This window comes from Nylanderia fulva, unplaced genomic scaffold (assembly GCF_048542155.1).
Source record: "Nylanderia fulva isolate GAGA-0341 unplaced genomic scaffold, ASM4854215v1 Scaffold13, whole genome shotgun sequence".
NCBI classification, from domain to species: domain Eukaryota; kingdom Metazoa; phylum Arthropoda; class Insecta; order Hymenoptera; family Formicidae; genus Nylanderia; species Nylanderia fulva.
In genome coordinates this window covers 285,122-299,689 of record NW_028189518.1, presented here as the reverse complement: position 1 = coordinate 299,689, position 14,568 = coordinate 285,122, and the positions used below count along the sequence as shown (strand labels likewise).

Here is a 14,568-nt window from a genome sequence, read left to right as displayed (position 1 = left end):
TTTAAAATTTGTTTCATTTAAATACTTGAGAAACTTCATCGATACACACGCAATTTGATTTTTTCAAAAAATCTAATAAAAAATTTATACGCGTACGAATTTAAATTATATTTTACTATATAATTTTATTTTAATTTTTAGATCAATCTATTTATATATAATATCACGTCTTCCACATCAACAATACGAAAACTCGCATCGACATACGGAATATTTCTCTTCGTTTCCTCAATCAATCCGCTTGAATGGGCAATAAAACACCGCGTAGGTCCAACAATCACGGATCTCTCCCTCTCCAGCTGCTCTCGAACAAGTATCTCCCGCTTCAGATAACACCCGATGTCCGACGCGAGAAAGAGAGAGAGAGAGATAGAGAGAGAGAGACCGTATTCCAATTCACAAAGTACTTAGTTAGTCGTAAGTTCACCGAGCGCGCATCGATTACTCCTCTATCTAAATCTCTCGCATTCCAAGCACCCGTCGTTGTCTTATCTCCAAGAATTTTACGATTCGAGTAGTTCCCTGTAGACGCGGCGTCTCGCTCGCTCCACGAGAACACATTCAGAGTTCAGGGGTCGTCACGGCTACTCGGTATCCTTTTTCGTTTTTTCGAGCAGTGGTGCTCCTTTCGAGGGAACCTAGTCGTCCTGGAACCAGCACGAGATTCATCCTCGAAGCGAAAATATTCTTAATCCCTCTCGGGGGCGCAGTCAGTCGGTGTATATCCACGGCGAGACCAAACTATTTCATGAAGAATGTAAGAGGAGCAAATAGAGCCGGCTATAGCAGCCGGGGCGGCCTGCGACGCAGCTGTTGACGTTTAAACGGTCGCTGTTCCACGGACGGTAAAACCCAGAGAAAACCAGAGAGGCAACAAAGAACGCTCGATGATAGAAATGATGGAGAAAATCCGCGAGAGAGAAAGAGAAAGAGAGAGGACGAAATATGTCTCTTTCCAACGACAATCAATCTTCCTAATTCTTCGCGTCTCAATTGTATTCTTTCATCATACTTTTTTCACGTCTCTCAATCGAGGGGCAAAGTTATAGAGTATTCGCTCTCGTCACTTAGTAATTCACAGTCGATTTTTCCCTCTTGCGAATTTAATCTACGAGCTAATTATCGCGCTATTTAACGTTGAAAATTAAAGCGCCAGGACAAATTAAATGTCAGGAACGTAAAATGAATGATGAGACGGACTTACTTTCTTACTTTCCAATTAATTTGAAATTAAATGTTACCGCAGTAAAAAATTCATTTACTAGGAATATTGCTGAATAATTTGATATTAAAAACTGAACAATGCACCTATGCTGTGTATGAAATCAAGATTTTCAATCATAAATTTAATTTGTATATCCCACTTATAGAAATTAAAATTGCATTCTTTATAGAATGAATGCTATCCATCAACATATTTCTATACATATATTTTACATATGAACAGATGCTTTGCGAACGAGCGTCTGGCTATCATTTATAGTTAATTAATTAAATTATCCTCGTATATTCTAAATTATTTTACATAACTGTAATAATAAATCATATTTCTGAGAATCCCTACTCTTTCCATCGAGATAAAGAGCTCTCTATCAATATTTGCACATGGTTTGAGTCATTGTGTCGACTATCTCTCACATAGACAAAATGAGAAAACGTTCGTGGATATCAAAGAAAATTGTGAGTTCTTCCATTGAAAAAAATTTGAGATCAAAGAATAGAATAAAAGTAAAGATCACGAAAAATTTCGTTTTCGACGAACGAGACGAAACAATATTTAATGACATGTGATACGCGAATATTTGCAAGCTAATTGAATATTATCTTATCTGAAAAAATACACAGACCGAGCCGGAAGCATGTCCATGTGACTTCTTTCCAAAATCGCGATTTTTCGCGCGTTTTATCACGCGGTGCTTCGTCGACAGGTTAAAGAGCGATACCAAGACATGTGTGAAGGCAGCTATACGAGTTGCCTGCTATCGCGCACCGATTCGCGGGATTGTTTATGGCCGGCCATTTTTTAGATAAGAGTGTCATTTTTCTCGAGACTGGCTGCTCGTCGTGGAAAAATCAAGAGAGATGGCCCAACGAGTTTTCAACTAGACGCAATTTGTTGCTTTCTCTTCTACCTTCAACCCATGCTCCCGGCACAGACAATGTTCTCTGGCACGAATTTATGGATACTTAAACTTTATTTAATTTACAGCCATATATATATATATCTGTATTCGTTCTGGAGAAAATATACGAATCTGCCGACGTACATGTTCTGAAATATATATATATATATAGGAATTTCTTCTATCTTTCTATTTCTCTTTCTATGAAAAAAAATATATATACAATATCGTGAAAATTATTTTTTTGTAAATATCGCTTAAAAATATCTCTGACAGCCCATTTTTTAAAATTAAAATGCAACTAAAATAAAATCTTTTTTAAAGATTCCAGATAGAAAACAAAATATTTTTAATATTCTATCTATTTCTCTTTCTATAAAAAATATATATACAAAATTGTGAAAATTATTCTTTTGTAAATATCACTTAAAAACATCTCCGACAGGCCATTTTTTTAAATTAAAATCCTACTAAAATAAAATCTGTTTTAAAGATTTCAGACGGAAAACAGATATATGAAACTTATATATGACGATTATAAGATACGTTTGCTCCCGTATTCTCGCACCGAAGCTAAACTCGTCAAAATAAATTCTAGGTTTCCGAGTTGGTGGAAATGGGTTTTGTGAAAATCTGATCTCGATTTCACAAGTAGATGGTCCCGAAAGGGTCAAAGGTTCGCGATGCAGAATAGGTGTCCCAAGGCGGAAGTGGATGAGATCACAGAGCGGCTATGATTCCAGCGTGCTCTCGCACGGTAGAACATAATCCGCCAAGCCGAGCCGAGTAGCAGCAGGCAGCTCTATCAGGTTTCATCAGCGTGCCAATCATCTCATCACTCGGATGACCGTCCTAGCATCCGATTCTACCGCGCTCTAACCCGTTTCTCTGGCCCCTGACCTAATCCCTTGTAGAGATACCGGGAAAATCGATCGAGAATCGCCGGCGGACATCTCGCTCCAGCACGACCGGGTTATCGAAGTACCAAAATCATGGGGGGACGATCTAGGGCAGCGGCTTACCCTAAGCCGGAGCTTAGATCGTAAATGGATTTTACATTTCGCGACTCGATGCGTCCGGAGTCGGTGAAAACAGCTCTCGTTATAACAAACTATCGTAATTACTGCAACATTCTTGCCCACGCATTAGAAGGTATAATGTCGACCGACACATGATCGAAGGAAAGAGGAAATTCTAACTCGTATTTGTCAGTGACGTTCCCGTCGAATTTTGCCAATAACATTCATTTCGAACGTAAAGCGTTGTTTTTCATCCCAAGTATTTTTAGCTCGATATTATTAATTGTTAGACGACACAATTGCGATTGTTTAATTCCACGCAAACAAATGGCAAAAAATTTTCCATCTCGATAGAAATCAAATAAATACGTGCTGAGAGCTGCGATCATGTACATTAGCTCGTTAGTTCACGTATACACGTAGCGCTTAAAAGCGATTTGTTTATTTGAATATTACAACACGACGGGGATATATTTGCGCGAACGCTCAGGTGAAATAATATTATCCCTCTCTGAGCAATCGAAACGTAAACGTGTTTCCGCGTGTGTCCAGGTTTCTACTTGATCCTGACGATATACCGGGTGGCACGGTCCTTAATATACGCCGTCTGCGACTTACGATCCGGTGTGTGTCACCTGTCGCAACGATATTGCATTCGGGGATCTAATGGACCTTTAAACCGAACGTCTCTCTCTCTATATAAGCTAACCCGTGTCATCGACCTCTCCTCAAGAGAGCAAGATATTCGACACAGTTCGAACAAGTTGTGCCTGGAAAATGAGATATCTTCTCTCGGGAATAGAAAATGACCTCCAAAAAAATTTGTGAGCAACGGCTGTCTCTTGCAATTTTGCGGAAATTGATAACCCCTGAACGGAAACGAAAAACTTCTTACGTCTTCCGATTGAATATTGCATCTTTATACTTTAAGCAAAACATTTTAAATGGGAATTAACTTGAAAATGCAGTTTGATTAATTTCTGTTTTTTTTTCATCACTAAAACACAGAGAGAATTTTCTATCTTATTAAGTTTCTCTGATTAATATTTATCACAATACAAATATTAATATCTACCACAATAAGATACAAAATATGTTCGATTAATATTTTTTATTGTGGTAAATTAATCAGAGAAACTCTTATAACATTCTTCCAATACCATATTGTCCTACAATTATAATGATTTTCAGGGTAAATTCTAAGAGAAAATTCTGTCCATGTTAGCATTAAAAACTTTATTTTTAAGAAAATAAATTTAAAAAAATGTTGTTTACAGCATTTTTATATAGAGAGATTTCCAATTACGTCTTTATATTACACAGATTTATTTGTACGTCTGGAGATTGAATTGCAAAAATATATTTTGACATAATTCCCTTATTTCTCTTTTCATAAAAAATTCAAATCATGAGATTCGCGAGCGATCCGGGGTTAAATCACGTCGATGGAGATTCGGCGACACATAGGAGGGCTGCTTTCGCCCCTTCTCTTCTCGGATATTCATGAAACGTCGAATAAATCCTTAAATATTTTAAGGATTTACCGGAAAACCGCGGACGCATACTTATCATTCTAAGAAGCTTTTTCCAAGGGGTTGCCGCGACGGCGAGTCTGTGTGCATCCGTGAAAAGCGCCGGTCGTTTGCCAGTCACGTGTCTAGATCTCGAGACCTTCTCGCGCGCGAGAAAAACAAAAACAGAGGAGACAGAAACAAGAAACAGGATGTCGCGGTAGACGCGCCGCGCGCGGAAACTCCGCCGTCGCGATAATTATAAATATAAACCAGAAAGTGCATTCCGTTCGAGGCGCTTCTCTTTGCGTGCTCCAGAAATAATGCGATTCGCCGGTCGCGGCTAAATTCGCTCGTTGAAATATCGCTTGACGAAAATGTGCTACACGCGCAATAATAATATTGCATTTGCGAAGGCAAATGATACACAGATGCAAGTGAACGAGACAAATATTTTACATCGTTTTCGCCTGTGTGGAATTTCAAGTCGACACCTTCAAAATTCTGACGAAACAAAGATACATTTATCCGATCTATTAAAAATGAAGGCGAGCTTTATCATTTTTTTATCCGCGCTAAATCTTTCCCTAATGTGTAGATAAAGGACTTTGGGATAAGAGCACTTCTTTATCTCGCAATTTGTCCGCGCGATTGCGCCTTGCAGACGGCATATCGAACGAGCGATTCGTAGTCTTTCGCGTCCTCTTCCCCATTGAAATCTAAATATACCTCATGATATTAATAGCGTATGGTGCGGCGGTGGCAGAAGAACCGTTTCATACATCCATGATGCGGTCCTCGGTGCAGAAAGGAGCGCATTCTGCCCGAGGTTGTGTGCAAACTGGCCGACAATGCGACCCTGCGAGTTCCGCAGAGTGGCGACGATGTATGCGTCAAGTGCAACGCTTGCATTCGTAATTGAGGGATTCGTTCCCAAAAAAGGAACGCTAATGATGATATTTCCGGAAAGAGATTTAAACATTTTAAACGCCGCATTCTCTTATGAGAGAGAAAAAAAAATAAAATGTGTGCACGGTAGGTAGTGTAAAAAAATGAGAGTTAAAAAAAGAGAGGTTCTTTTGAAAATGAAATGTAGGAACATGTAATTGGCGCGTTTTACATTTTTCAGGCTGCGTAATTCGAGGTGAAGCTTCTTCTTTAATTCATGAAGATTATTTCGTTCATACGACGCTCGTAAACTCGGGCCATTCATATAAATCAGAGAAAATGACTGGACATACATACTATTCACTTATGTGTGCCAGTCTGTCAGCATTATTAACGATTGACGTTTGCGTACGTATGTGTGTGTGAAATAATACTAGGATCACGTTAGGTGGAGGTCAATAACACGTCTCTTCTCGCGATATCGATAACGCGTGAGCTATGGACGCCTATATTTCGTTCCTGATTGATCGCCCGGTCATCCAGAAGAGTTATCGACCGCTCGATTCAGTCTGGAAGAGTTATCGTAGCACTCGATTTCCACTAGAAACGCTCCTCCGCGATTATTCATTTCCTACTTATTTGATATCATCGATTACCGTCGCGAAAAATGCGTGGCTTAGTGGCTTTCCTCAATGAGAGAAAAAAAAAAAGAGGAGGGAATAATTCCTTATAATAATAACGTGCGCGCCGATCAAAATTGTAGGAGGAGCGCGATGAGATCATCGGGGCGGAAGTGATGTTTGAATGGAGTTGAGAACTTAATTCGTCTCGCTCTCGGCATTCTTTATCTCTCTCTCCTTTTCGCCGTCGCCGCCGCCCTCGTCGATCATAATGCCCCGTCGCGACGTGAGAACTCATTACGGGCGGACAAAGTGGCAATTTCGTCGGATTAAACGCCACGAGAGAAGCGCCCACCTCCACCCTGAGCGGGCGCGGAAGGACGCGATTAAAAGTAAAATGTATTATGATCAACACGACGATTATCAACGTTTCGAGGGAAACGTGATGTTAACGTTAAACTTCATCTTTGAACAAGGGCGCAAAAAACTTGTACTTTTACATCTCGATTAAAGCTCGGATAATCTTGGAAAACTTTAAACGCTCGCAAAGGAAATATTAAATACAACGCGAGGGATTACATGTATCTATAGAAATTGTTCGATTTGAATATTTTATTTCGCTCTATTTCCACGCATAATTGAGTAATATTAAAATGGAACTTGGTTGTAAAAGAAAATATGTCTGTACCTGGAAAAGCGATATCACTCATATTGGAGATAGACAGAGTGGCCACAAAAACTCTATAAGCTGAGAAAGCATATTTTGGAGAATAACGTTTCAAAGATCTTATTTTATATGTTCTATAAAACAGAAACACTCTTGGCAGAAAAATTTCATAGTGTTAAACTCTCGCTTTTTATGGCGTGTATTAAATTTTCCTCCACTAATAATCTTCAATAAGAAAAATGTGCTTTGGTTCTAAAGAAACGTCTTCTTTATATCTTATACCAATCTTTTATTGCAATTAAATAATGTTTGAAGATGAGAACTTTATCAGCTTCTTTTTTACAAATTACATCTTTATGTAAATTTAATTTACTAAAACTTGAACAAAATCCTACAAAATAAATATTTCATCTTCACGTTTTACGCGAGAGGAAGCAATAATTCCTGCGAATAATTTGAAAGCAATTTTCCAAAAATGATGTTCCTTTTATTACAGTGCCAAGAGATGATTCATTTATCGAAGTGCCTATTCTATACTCTCTGCATATTGAAGCTGCATATCGAGACCAAATATCACGAATGAGGGCACATCGAAAGCCGTAGAACTAATAAAACGTCTCAATTGACAATGAGTGGTGACCGCGCCTCGGAACTGACGTCACGTCAGAATGAAGGATTTATTACAACGGCATACCAGTGGAGAAAAATTCATTCTCGGAGGTTGGTACTCCTCGGCCTAGATGGCTGCACGCTGCGCAAACGAGAACCTCTCCGAGGTCGGCAATGCATCAAGTCAACGGGGCTATGCAAGCAGGGCGTTCGAGGTCAAAGGGCCACTAGGTCATCCGATAAACTCGGACGGCGGGTCCTCATAAAGAATTCGCGCGCGACCGCTGAAGAATTTAAGCCAACTGTGGGAGTCACGGCGACGCAAATGCATCGTAAATTTGCCCCGTCGATGTTTACCATATCACGGCGGCTCTTCTAATATTTCATATTTATTCTCTTTTTCACTCAACGCTACGTACGATCTATGTTTCGCGATTAATTAACGGGAAAATTAATTGGTTAATTGTTATGAAAGCCGAGATTAATGATGAATCAGTAATTAACAAATTATGGTAATATAATCATAAAATGGTTTGTTTGCTCGCGAGATTCGAAAGTTAAGAACTATATTGTACATTGTTCGGTATAATATCGTATCTTTCTATGTAATAATCATGATAGTAATGCACTTTTGCGCATGCATTTCCGCGATTAAACCAGAAAATCTCGGAAAATTTCGCTATGAAAGTAAACGGATTTACAATAATGTTTAATTTGAACAGTGCACTCTTGTTTCGTCGTACAAATCATCCGGATTGATGTCGAAATTGAAGTTTGGCCGCTGAAATTTTTCTCTTTCTCTCTTTCCGTATTTTAACATGGCCCAAGGCGGACAGATTTTGATGTCATTTCCCTCTCTTGCGAGTTTAAAAAAAGAGTGTAATAAAATCGAAATGAAATTTTTGGTGCGCGAATATTCTAGGTAGATCGAACACGGGAAACAACTCTGTGTTCAGTTACATGAACGGAAAATTGGATGAGACGCAATTTTTTGCCCATCGTATCAAATCTGTTTCCCAAGTTTTCAGCACGCGCCAGTGTTAACGATATAGGAATTCCGATTTAATGAAACATAAGAGAGAGTAAAACTAGTATAATGTCAGAATTTATATTTGGAATTTTTTTTAAAGAATTCACGCGATGAGTCGTGTTTTTCTGTTTTTGCAAAGAGAAATTGTGAAGCGTCAAAATGGAAAAAAAAACATAGGGTTTATAACGATCGAAATCGCTTGCACGAATCTCTATCAAAATAAAAATAGAAAAATAAATATTACATTAGTTACCAGAAGATGAAATACACATATCTGCAAACTAATTGTACATTATCATTTTATATCTTGCATATTTATAATAAAGACAACTAACTAACTATATGGAGATGAATATAATTTATCTCATTAAAATTATTTGTTGACTGTTTGTTAATTATGAAATTTAATAGTTCTTACATTAATGTTGTATAATATTGATAATAATTTCATAATAAATCCATAGTAACGCAAACCTTATATCAAAATAATTTCATCCTCTTCGACTATTCTGGATAGTATACAAAAAGTATACGTTCAAATAAAAAGTAATAATAGTATATATGATTTAAATAAATAATCGATTTTCTATATCATATTATACATCTCGTAACTAAAGAATTTATTGATAAAATACGAATAAAAAATACGATATAATTCAAAAATTAAAAGAGAAATTTATTTAGACGCGTATCGAAATATATGAGTACAAATAAATTACAATCTACACTAACGTCAATATCATATCAAAATAATGCCAATGGAATGAGAATAAAAGCCATGCAAATATCAAAAAATATGTGACCTCATAAAATAAACCAGATTTGATATTAAACCTGAAATTCTAAGCAGCTACTATTGCTGATACTTTGCATATTTAGATGAACCTTTTTATAATTCACTATTCAATAAGTAAATTCCGAAATTACAATCAAATGAGCATGACGTGTAATTTGTTATTTACGAATTTTCCTCTGAAGAATGTGAAAATTTAAAAGATTTAGAAGATTAAAAAAAATAAAAAAAAAAAAGATGATAAAGTTATCGTTTCAATGCAGAAAGAAAATATATCGAATACTGAATCATTTAGTGCAATGAATAAATTAACAGATATAAAACCAACTGCAAACTGTCCATCACAACTGAAAATTATTTTAGAAAATAAACCGACATATACAAAAGAGAGAGAGAAAGAGAGAGAAAGAGAAAATTTTTTGTTTCGCGCACAAGAACAAATCCACAATTTCCGATAACGAAATAACGCGGGAATCGGAAGAGGCGTGATATGTTCGTTACATGACGCAGTGTAGCCGGTTATTTGTCGTTCATTCCGCACAAAAATATACGTGAAATCGAAACAATGAGATGTCCAAATGACAATTCGGATCTCGTCTTCTTCCCTATGATTTTCCAAGCGATTCGACGCACGTCCGAGAATCGCGATTCATTATTCACACGGCTTTGGTGGAACCTCCGGGGTTCGCTCCGGCGTTTCCTAATGAAAGATAAACACAATCAATCCCACCGTGACCGAAAGAGGGAATATTATATCGGGGTGGCCGTGTAATTTCGTAGCCGCGAGGCGACGCACCCCAGGCGCTGCTGTTTTCGTTTCATTATACCATGCTTCACCGGGTTATCATCGTACTAATTATCCGTTCAAAGGGACACGGCTCTCTCTCTCTCTCTCTCTCTCCTACACGTTGAATCCGCGTAATTGGCCGAGAATCTTTTATCAGGTTGTCTCGAAATTTTTCGACCAAAAAGGATCAAAAGAGACGAGACAGACGTAAAAGCCGCACACGGGACAAATTCCAATTATCGAGAGAGAGTTTGCGAGAATCGCGCATTTCTCTCTCTCTCTCTCTTTTATTTTTAATTACACCACGTCGCGATGATTGTCCACCGCTAAATAGATTCTTGCGCAATTTTGGATATACGTTATTATAGCAACACACGAGAGAGAAAGAGACGCGAGGGACGATGTTATCTCTAAACAGACGGACGTATTTGTAACGAGAATAAACGCGCGGGAACCGTGTGTTTATCGTCGCAGCGCGGATCATTTATTACGAATGCGAAATACAATGGAGTTTTGCGCAAGTATACGCGCCCGGTAACGAGTGCGATACAAATTTAATGTCGAGCCGGTTTACAATTCGGGCTACGTACCTTCAACGGACATTGAATTCTGTAAATTCATTTCTGCAACACGCCGGATGTGTGTATTTGAATATAATATTAATCTTCAAAACGCGTCCCCGTCGTTCATCGTCCAAAATATATATATATATATATATATATATATTAATAAAATATCCGTGACACGATCAAAAGAACAACACTCGCGATACGCGCATTCGTTTATATTACGAGCGATATTCGGTATAAGCCGTCGGACCGAAAAATCATTCATTATTAACGTCATAATGATTAAACCGGTAACGTAATATAGCGCCATAAATAATAAACATCGCGCGAAGTAAAATTCCAAAATCACCGGCCGCGCGGAAAATATCGCCGCGTAATATCCATTCAATTATAGAATTAATATCCGCAACTACTGCGCGATCGTTAACTTACTACAGCTATAGCTCCTACATCGTTACACGAGTAATAACGTTTAGCAATCGCGTATATTTTTTCGAATAAAAATTCTCTCCCTCTCCCTCTTTATTTCAGTCATTAATTATCGCGTCAATTCATTCGTTCGTTCGTTCGTTCGTTCGTTCGTTCGTCCGTCCGTCCGTTCCGTCTGTGCAAATTTTTTTATTAACGTAACATGTACGTGTGTGTGTGGCAGAAAATGGGATTTAAAAAAAAATGCGAACAGAGAAATATAACAAAGGGGAAAAGAGCGCGGGTATCACCGCCAACTATTAACCCCCTGTCGCTATCGAGCCGAATTCGAATGGCCCTCTCTCTCGTATTAGTTAAAAAGAATAATGTCAACAGCAACGAGAGCAGTGATAACGTCAGTGACGATTGTTTCGTCGTCGGATGCAATTCGCTTAAGCGAAATTCACGCAAATGTCCGGGTTCACAGAAGCGTGCGCGTTCGAGGAGAGGGAGAGAAAAAAATAAAAGAGAAATAAATAGTCGATGAAAATGGCGATCTCGTTATTCCGTGGAGTATGAAAAGCCGAAATACTCGTGTACCAAATACCGTATTGCCGGTATACTTTTCACCAAGCGTTGAATCTCGATTCTCGATTATTAACGACGATAACAGCCTATTTCTCCCTTTCGATATTCAATGGCTTCTTTTCGCCAGAGTTATTTATGCACCGCATCAATGTACGAATCGCTATTAAAAATGAATAAGCCAATTACACCGCTCAACGTAACCTCCTATTTCGAATGAACACTGGCAATATAAAAACTGCGAAGGGTTTACAATGAAGCGTGATTGAACAATAAAATTCATGAACCGGCTATTTTTTTTCCTCCTAACTTAAAAATGCAATCTCTTATTCTTCTCTTTTTCCGCGTTTTTTTCTGAACCACTGATGAAAGATTATATAAATTTTTAGCGGTAATGCAGCTATATTTAGGAGTTCTTTTACTGGATTTCTTTTAACTCGATAAATTTTCTTCGTGAAATATCACACATTTAAACATTTTCTCTCTAGTATTTCCTAAGATAATACAATTTCAGAAATATTAAAGAGATTTTCTTCATGTATCTCATTATTATATAGTTAAATTTTACTATTATATATATAGCTAATATATTTTTAGAATTCTCCGTTAAGCTATAACTCAAAAATATTAGTTGCCCAAGCTAAAATTGTAGCAACAGGAAATATTTTTTCCTTAAAAAAAGAAAAAAAATAATAATAGCTGTTTCGATAACTAGCTTTGTACATACATTTGTTAAGGAAGCAATTATGTAATGCGCTAAGCTAGCGAAGGGAAAAAAATGGTCCAGAAAAATATAAAATTTCCATATTGTCTTCACGGTTCGCTAACATCCCTCGCTCTCGCCCTTTTCCCTATTTCGCCGATTAACGTAGAAGTTCGCCGCCGTACAAGAGGCAGCTTCTCGCGCGCGCGCGCGAAGAGAAAAACTATATTAATTACCGCTCTAATTACTATCGCGTCGAGCCGCGGATGTTTTACGGGCTTTCGCGCGAGGCGGGCGTTTAAATCGAATAAACTCCAACACGCTCGAGGCCAATAATTTTCCACGTAGGGTATATTAGCCGTTGGGTAGCGAGAATTCGCGCAAGCTCTCTCTTCTTCCTCCGACACCATTCCATTCTCCACGTTACACGGCGACGCTCGCGCCTCTGATAAATCGGTATCCGCGCGAAAGTTACCGATTAATTTTCTAATTAGTCTCGCGGTACCGTTCCGATCGATACCGCCGTTTGTCCGCGGCGTTTAATTACAAATAGTCTCGCTTGAAAGCCGCGCGCAGTATACGGATTCGCTCTCCGTAACGCCGGCAGATACCTACTATTGTTGCATGCGCGCGGCTTCTTAAGTTGAATTACCGGCGTTGTTTAACGAGCGCCATTCGTTCGCCCGGGATCTTGTTAAAATTAACGAACGTTCTTTGGCGTTGTAGCCCGGACGCTTTGAAAACGGACGACCGATGCGATGGCGCACCGAATGTTTCCTCCCTTTTTCTCTCTCTCATTCACGATTCTTTCTCTCTGTTTCCCGGTTCTCTTTCGACAATCTTTCCCAGTTACGAGTTTAAAGACGGAATAAAAATACGACGGGATCGCGGTGGAAGCGCACGACGGGCTGGTTTATCGACGATAGAATCCCGTTGTTTTAAGGGGCTAATTTTGTTTCGGCTTTAACAAAGTCAGCTTAATGGGAAATTTCCTTTTTCTGTTCGTCGCGAACGACTGTTTTCTCGCAGCGTTTCGACGCGGGCTGAATAAACGCGGCGGGTTTTAATTTTAAGAGCATCGATAACGCGATCAAATCGAGATTATCCGAATCTTTCTCCCATTTATATTTTTTATTTCACAACAATCATTTCTGTACGAATTATTGGCAGTAAAACATTTGATTTTCGAAAGTCGTAGTTATTTTCAAAGGATATTCTTTATACGCTCCGAAATAACATCTTTCTTTAATCATATATGACAATTCGCTGATTAACTTCGTAAACCGATGAAGCATTCTAAAAATTATTGTTCTCGCCAAAAGTCCCGCGGCAAACGGTTGTCGAGTCTCCGATATTTATATAGGAAATTTATAACTCACGAAAATTATAGGTCAGTCGGCATAATCTTTCGACGTACGTATATATATATATCTACCACTGCTATGGATCGTCGTATCTCTGAGGGTAATGAATTAATTACCAGATTGTTTTTAATTATTATGTAGCTCGCCGACTTGTACGACGTTTAAAATTAATTCGCCGCGATCCACCTAAGTCTTAACCACACCCGCTTTGCAAATTGCAATCTTCCGAGCGGGATAAACATGCCGGGAGGTACGCGCTCCTTGCTAGGAGGCTTAATCGTCTGACTTATTTATGTAGGGTAATTAATTGGCCCAGCGTAAATTCAACCCCGATCGCCCTGCGTGCGAATTAAGTGTGTGTTCGGGCTAATTTTTGTATCGTTTCTTATTTAACGCAAATAATCAGTACGCGGAAGAACCTTCGGATTTCAGGGGAATAAATGGAAAAAATTGGAGAAATCTTTTCGGAGAGATTGTACAAAATTATAAATACAATTTAGGGAGAAAATGATTATTACGCTCATCGCGCGCTTCGCAAAAAAATGGAAATAATCGCCGTAGGAAATAATAGAACAAATGAAACGACGGATATCCCGCCACCTCATTTAAATGCAAAAGCTCGCATTATATGTATTACGACGACATAATGATATCACGAAGGTCGAGAGGATTAAAACTAACCCTCCCGGCATTAAGCTCGGTTATACGTGAACGCAATTTTGATCTCGATTCGCCGGTCCGAGTCGACATATACATATATGTATATGTATGTATATAGAGGGATATAGAAGTTACGTAACTCACTTGACACGATTATTCTTCAAAGAGTCTCCACGATGTGAAATAACCCTTAATGGATTCGAGATGCCGACGAGGACGATAAGCTGCACTT

At 38.5% G+C, this 14,568-nt stretch overlaps 1 protein-coding gene across 4 annotated transcripts in view; it reads right to left on the bottom strand.

Annotated features, from left to right (window-relative positions):
- Positions 1-14,568, bottom strand: part of hiw (MYC binding protein highwire) — a 184,172-nt gene that overhangs the window by 34,275 nt on the left and 135,329 nt on the right. The gene's annotated exons all lie outside the window — the stretch shown is intronic.